Source organism: Sinocyclocheilus anshuiensis, unplaced genomic scaffold (genome assembly GCF_001515605.1).
Source record: "Sinocyclocheilus anshuiensis isolate Anshui unplaced genomic scaffold, SAMN03320099.WGS_v1.1 scaffold54, whole genome shotgun sequence".
In the NCBI taxonomy this organism is placed as follows: domain Eukaryota; kingdom Metazoa; phylum Chordata; class Actinopteri; order Cypriniformes; family Cyprinidae; genus Sinocyclocheilus; species Sinocyclocheilus anshuiensis.
In genome coordinates this window covers 1582221-1590430 of record NW_015547654.1, presented here as the reverse complement: position 1 = coordinate 1590430, position 8210 = coordinate 1582221, and positions in this window count along the sequence as shown.

Sequence of the window (8210 nt, the reverse complement as noted above, 5' to 3'; positions counted from 1 at the left end):
TGAATATATACTATAATAGTATATAAATAATACTAAAATAACATTGTACTGTGGCAGGTAAAAACACTGAACAGATATTTAATAAAGATTAGACAGTAATATTAATTAATTTATTTATTTATTTAGTGTAAATATGTCTGTTCAAATTTTATACTCCCTGCACCTCACTGTATTTAGTTTTTTTTTTAATCACTTGTTTAGCCAACTTTTTCCGTTTAGCCTGACTGTAGATTATTCATCTATTTATCCACTTTTCACACACTTGATCCTCTGTAGGGTCACGGGGTGATTGCAGTTCAAGAAATTTAAAATATGGGAAGTTTGGCAAGCTACAGTTTTAAAGTAGCTTCCCCAACACTTACTGGAAAAGAGCAAATGTTATCTCACTAAAGTCACATCATTCTCTATTATATGACATACTGTATGATAGATGTGTGATGGATATTTAAAGTCCTGTCTGTCTTTTTTATTACATGCAATGTAACCGTCTGTCTTAAACAGTAATTTTTCTTTTATTAAAAAGTTTTAGACAAAGAAATGAATAGTATTTTTGATAACTAGTAAATCATTTGGCATGAGATAAAGACTTCAGGCATATCAAAGCTGTTTTATTTTACATAGATTGGATCCCCTCATGTTAAAACTGACATGTTAAAATCACATGACCAGCTGAATACTACTCACTTCCTCTCAGTAAAATTGGACACATTTGCTCACAATATAAATTAATCATGGCATCAGTATCTGATAACATTTGTATGATGCTGCATCCACACCACTAGGTGTCAGTATAAGTCGAAAACATATTAGCTATTGCAACATTACATTTATGCATTTTAGCATATGGTTTTATCCAAAGCGACTTACACATTCACACTATACATTTTATGAGTTTATGTATTTCTTGGGAATTGAACCTATGACCATGGCATTGCTAGTGCCGAGCTCTACTGTTTGAGCTGAGATCAGCCAAAAGCATTACTATTATATATATACTTTGATATTTTTTATTTTTGTATTTTCTGTTTTCATTATAATATTGGTTAAAGTTTTTTTTGTTTGTTTTTGTATATATGCAGTATAATATATATATATATATATATATATATATATATATATATATATATATGTATATATTGTTTTGAACTTTTATTTCAGTTTTATTTATTTTAGTACATCATGTTAAACTGAGAACTGTTGCTTTGGCAGCTAGCCAAATAAAATTATGTTTTATTTTATTTCAGTTAACTTTAATTTGTTTTTAAGTAATTTTTATGGTTTTAGCTTTAGTTAGCTATAACAACACTAGTCAAAACAGAAAAAAGAAATTGGAAAATCATTCAAATTAACTGGAAAACCATTATTTGCGGTTAAGTTTACAATAATCCTGTAATCAGAATTTAAGAGATAAAGGCTGCAAGGTTTTTTACTTCAATTTATTTAAAAGTAGATAGAAAAGATCATCTCATTTACCTAAAAAAATTTGCAAAATTGTGAAGATACGAAAGAAAGAGTAAGAGAAAGGGAACGTGAACTAGCCTTCCCGTGCAGTTGGATGTTATTGTTTGAAGAACAAGTCTGTTGCGGCTGCATTGGGGTGAGTCCCCAGTAGAGAAGGGCCTCATAAATCTGGACTCTGACTGGAAGCCCCTAGCTGTGCAGGTTGGATGGAGGACAAAAGTAGCCGAGCGCTCAGGATGTGGGGAGACTGCTCTACAGTCAAGCCCGAGGGTCCATGAAATAACATCAACAGTGACCCAGACCCTGTACATGGCAAATGATCATAAGGGTCAGCTGACATCTACGTATGTGTTTGTGTGTGTTACAATATTTTTCTGGATCTACATGGTAGAACACATACCATTAAATTCCTATTCCAACTTAATGTTTGACTGACAAGGAAGCGTTCTGGAAACCTGTTTGAAAACAGTCATTCATTTTGCAGTTCCATTTGGTTTGAAATCACACACTTCTGGAGTAAAATGACTTTCTGGAGTAGCATCACTCAATTTAAAAGATGTATTATTGTAATCACATTCCTTTCATCTCATCCAGTTAAACATTTTGAATGTAGATTTGGAATGTGCTTCAAGCAGATTAAGACAGTAGTTTAATTATTTAGATGCCTTTATGGATTCTACAGTTTTTAGAGATATAAAACTTTATTTAAAGACATAAACCTGCTCTGCTTGTAATGTATTGCTGGCTCTCAGATTGATAACAGATTGCAGGCTCTGGCTTTGGCAAGATGCGCTGGTCGTTCCTCATGTACTGCCTCAGTCTAACGCTCCTCCAGATCACTTATCAAAATCTCATCACTGTGGATCGGTGGGTCTTTTCTGGCTTTGCTTCAGGACCCACATTTAACATTGGACATAGTGGCAACCCAGCACAACCAAACTGGCTAATCGTACAAATTAAATCATCTTTACAATCAAACATTGACTTTTATTATATGACCATGAACTGCATGTGTCCAACAATATGCAGAATGATTAACATGTCATCAGCTGATTAAGAAAACTGACCATTTGGTAAATGCATAAACAACACAAGTGTGATTTACAGCAATTGACATTAATAACAAAAATAAAGGAGACATTTGCCTATATTAGTTTACTTTAATAATATGCAAAAGTATACAGTTAGTTGCTTTTATTATTTGAATTGAGTATTTTCCCTGTCCAATTAGAACAGAGCTGTGAACCATTTCTGGTCACAGCTTCACTGAATCAGCCCAGTTGTTTGCTCATTATAGTCCATTTGTGCAATATTAATCTTTAATCTATAAGCAAGTACCAAATAGTTTCTAATTTTAAGTTTTTCATTTAATATTTAAATTTAATTGTATTAAATTAAATTTGAGCTTTATTTCAATTACCATAGGCTATTTTCTTATAGTTTTAGTTTACAATAACAACACTGACATCAGCACAGTAGAAGGAGAAGTCAGTTTGTCATGAATTATTCAATTTTATTTATTCGTTCAAAAATACTGATTTGTTACACAACAAAATCAATCTTTATAAGTAAATCAGTGAATCATTTACTCAACCGGTTCATTCAAAAACACTGATTCATTCAGTGTGTTTATTGGAGACGCAATAGTGATTTCCAGCGGCTCTCTTTGGATCTGTTTTTCTTAGCGGAGCAAAATAGTCAAGGAAATATGTTGTCTAAAATGTAGGTTACTCAATATTAACTTCTTATTTATTATGCTAAAGACAATATCGCAATCGTGCTTTTGGTCTGAACAACTGCACTCTTCCGCGTGTGATATTGACTATTTGTTATACAAAACATTTGTGTGAATTGCCGACTCTGCCTTGCTTTTTGTTGCTTGCTCTCCCATAAACATGAATAGCTCCCTCATATCCAATGCTGGCCTTTGCTTATTTTCAAATCTCTATATTATGAACATTTTCAATGAGCTGTTATACGTAAGTAAATCTCCCTCTGCAACATTGTGATCCAAAACAGGTTTTTTTACCATTCAGACTTCCCTAGAAAATGCTCATTCTGAAGTTCTGGCAGTGAAGTAGTGGAGACAGCGTGAAGTATTGCGATGACAGAGAATGGTTTGTCCTGCGTCGTGGGTCTTAAACTGCTGTTTAAGTTGGCACCCAGTGTGAGGAGGCTTATGTGCCAAATACCAAAAGCCTTTACACCCCATTGATAACCTGACTGACAGGGCGTCCTGTTACTCAGCAGATTGCAAATCAATGCCTCATTTCACATCATTGGTGGCTACACAGGGACTACTTTCTTTACATGCTTCAGTACTCCACCATTTCCCCTTTTTTGGACCTGCAGTGTTGATTCGAGACACTTCTATACATTATAATTACTGATAAACCCCACTTCTTTTGACCTCCGCATTGTTTGATGTGGCCTTTGCCCAGCATCCCCAACTGGGTAATACAGATCTGCAGGCCTCAGCATACCGCATTCGGTGGGACGGGTTCTGCTGCGTTCCCCAAGATCCCTCCATGACTGCACGCAGGAACGCTGGCCGCCAGACTATGCAGCTGCCTGCTGCGCTGGAGAGCAGGGACATGCGGTACACTGAAGCCTGGCCACTCCTACTTCCCTCCAGTGACATCTCGCATCAATCTTCCACCACATCCCCTCGCAGAGAGGCGGGGGAACACGGTGGAGCATCAACAATAGGCTCAGCTGTCTGCCATTGATGTTTGCAGCTCAGAGGCGGTGTTATTTATAAGTGCTGGCTAACTTGGTGAACTGTTTGAAAATACTCATTTCTGAGGCCCGGATGATGGATTGAAACCTTCCATGATGCCCCAATTACTAAAAAAGCGCAATAGATCAATGAGAGAATATAATAACAGCGCCTGGGGTTTTGGCCTCTGGCACTTTTCGTGCCTGCCAACAGATGTAAACACATCGGAGGGTTGTTTATCTCACACAACATTGATCCTTTTCATGAAACATTCTGATATTCTTGTTTTTCCTTTCTGTTTTTTGAGAGTAAGTCATTTGTCTTATGTCTCGGGGCTGGCAAAGATGGTGAAATATTCTGTTTCAGAACTTACATTTTTGTTATACCCGTGACATACGCTTGATATTTTATTTTGCAGAGTTGTAGCCTATTTGTGGGCACGTTTGCTTGCTTTTTGATTCAGATTACCAAGTATGTGGTAGTGGATGAAACTGTAGACCTGCTCCATGGTGGCCCGTGTAGGTCAGTGGGCCACAGCTCCTATAGGCTTAAGAGGATGGGTGGTCCGCCATTAGGTCTGCAGACCACTGAACCTAACAGGCATGTAATTAGTCCCAAGAACATAATGAGATGCCAAGGTAATGCATCTTTCACAGCATGTGATGAGAGAGGAAGTTAAATTTGCGCAATGGACTGTCTGTGGCCCAGCTGTAGGCGTAACACTCGCTCTACAATAATCCCATTATTCTAAAAGGCCATAAAACTCAGTCCAAATAAGAAACAGTCTATAAAACCAGCCACAGCTTCACCTTCACTAGACTGTGCAAATGTGCATATGCTACTCCTCAGTACTGCTAATGAGAAGGAATAACACTATATTGCACAAGGAGATTGCGCAAAGAAAGTGGGTTGATGATAAAGAAATCAAAATGAATACTGAATTCTTATTTGGTGTGAAATATCAGGCTAATTTTGCAATATTATACTCGTTTGTGACTAGCAACCAGTGTCACTGAGTTAACCAGGGCATCAAGAAAGAACACACACACACACAAATATTTTTCTTAATTAGTATCCCTGTCCTGTTTTTATGGTATAGATACAGTAAAATATATTGTATCATAATAAATGCAGTCTTGGTGAGCATAAGAGACATAAGAGAAAAAAATATCGAAATACCCTATTAGAATATTAAGACCTTTTTTGTTTGTTTTGAAGGTGATTTTATTTTTTTCCCCATTAGTTTAACCAGTGGGGTGAGATATATGCTTGTTGACCAATAGGAAATGGGGGCGTTCAGGAATTCTGTCTGAAAAAAGTTCTTGCATTTTGTTTCTCTGTTATAGTATGTATTAGTAACTGTAACTCTGTAAGAACATATATTTTCACATATGTTAGCTGGCAATGTTCTGTTAAAGACCCTTTAAACAAAAACCTCTACATTTAATTATTTATTTTATTACAGTCATTTTTATAGCGCAGGTGTCTGTCAGCTTTATCAGTGTGAATGGTTACACCTCTCAAACACAAAAGAATGATCTTTTTGCACCCAAACATAAAAAAGCGAGGCCCCTCCAGATGATTCGTAGTGTCAAGCAATATATTTAGAAAATAATTATTGCTTTGGGTTGAAAATCCCATCCAAACCATTATAAAGCGCCTGATGTCCAGCAGACATTCTGCCCTCAGCAAGACAAGACTTACGTTTCGTAGAGAGGAGCTGAGATCCCTATTATGAGCTCTTAAGGAGTCTTAATGACCACAGGGATACAGTCAGACCTGTGTCTGCTCTTCAAACCCAGACAATAAGCCTTTATTGTTACTGGGGGTTGCATAAGTGTACTCTTTCACTTGAAGTGTCTGCTTTTGCCATTTACTTCAGGGTCCAGGGAATGAGTTAAAATTTACAACCTCAGGGTTTATCTCGCAGGATATTTTTCATCAAAATAATCATAACTGCTGGAGCCAAGCGGATTTGTTACATTTAATTTATGACTTCACATTGATTTGAGGGCAGAGCTGTTTAGTTGTAATGTTATCAATAAGAGTAAGTTCTGCAGTTTAACTGATCTCTTGAGTCTGAAGAAGTCTTGCTATTATGTTCATTTCATTTTATGCAAGATTTAAAAAGAGAAATGACCAGGCAACTTACATTAAGGATTTTGGAATGCCTACAGATTAAAAATCTAAATTAATCTCTTTGGGTTTAGGTTTGAAATTCCTAATTATGGGTCATTTTGGAGCCCTCTGTGGCTATTTTCAGCACACTGTTGCAGTCTTGTAACTGTATGGCCCCATCGCTTTTATGTTGGATTGATGTTTTGTCCTTTAACTTGATGTCTTCTTTGTGTGGTTTCCAAGAAAAGCCACATCTTTTGTATTTTACCATGTTGTTAATACTGCTAGCATTGCTTCCTTTCTCTTGCATCAAGGATTCTCTCAAACCTCTTGGGAGTGTAAGTTGGTGGTCTGTGGAAAATATTTGTGCGGTAGCATTGCCTATTTCCTGTCTGATTTAGAAATTAATCAATCACTGGGGCTTTCCAGTCAGAATGGATCTAGGTTTAGGATGCATGACGATTGCATATGCTTAGAGGGGTTTATGGCTTTTTAGTGGTCTTGGACATGAATTATACATTCCTAAAGTTTTGTGGCAGCATGCTATGAAAAGATACATTTGTAAAGTAATTGCGCCTATATTATTTACGTGACATCATAGCAGCAGTTCGCCGCTGTCACAGCATTAAAGTAATTGAAAAAGAGGCACAGTCTTGTTGAAAGAGCTGAAGTGATTTTCCAGTCTAATCCTCTTCAAATGAAAAAGACTCGTATTTGGCGTTGAATGACATTCGATCGCATTTCAACTGTCACATTTATTTTGACTAAACTTAACGAGGGATCGTTTTATTGGTCACAAACATGGCCAACAGGTATGTATTTCCTTATCCCAACACAGACATTTGTCGCTAATGAAAATGGAGAGCATGTTTGGTATTGCTCAGTCCTGAATATAGGTTTCTGCATATGTATTTGGATTGAGTTAAGTATAGCCATGGCTTAAACCAGAAGACCCTGTTGAAAAAAACAGCATTTGCTGGTTAGGTATGTTTTGAAGTATAACAGCTGGTTTGAGCTGGTTTAAGCTGCTCCTTAGTTGGTCGTGATTTGGTTTAAACTGGTCTTGAGCTGGTTATCAGCTCAATAACCAGTTTATAACCAGCTCAGGACCAGCGTAAACCAGCTCAAACCAGTTGTTATGCTTCAAAACATACCTAACCAGCATGTGCTATTTGTACTAAATGAAAAGACCGTTTTACATGTAACTCTGTTATATATAGTGATCATATAAGCAAATAGAACTTAAAGAATTGGTAATTTTTACACCACCATTCAAAAGTTTGTGGTCTGTAAGATATTTTCTGTAAGATGGTTTTGAAAGAACTCTCATATGCTCAGCAAGGCTGTGTTTATTTGAGATAATAAGAAACATTTCTTATCATCAATGATTGATGAGTAGAACATAAATAGCATTTATTTGAAGTTATTAAATTATCAATTTAATGCATTCTTGCTGAATAAAAGTGTTTAATTTAGTAGTTTAAAATTATTTTATTTAAATCATACTAACCCCAAACGTTTGAAAAGTAGAGTATGTAAAATAAATGCTGTCTTTGAGTGGGCAGGATACTAATTCATATAAACTTTTTCATCATATCCCCAAAATTCATAAGAGAAGGTTATTCACAAACAACATTTGAACATTTAAGCATCCTGCAAATGACAACAAAGCAGATCTAACATTTGTTTAATGTTAATCCTGACAAGTTTGGATTTCAGAGACATGTTCACTGAAAACCGCAAAGTAGTCATCCAGGTTAAACTTGAAATCACCACCATGTATTTACGCTCAAAAGAATATATGTTCTATTACTTGGTAGCATTCATTATTCCTTTTGAAGTTATTCAAGCTTTTCTAAATAAGGCATTCGGCAGTGTTTCTTAAGGAGAGAAAATGATAAAGCAGGGGAGG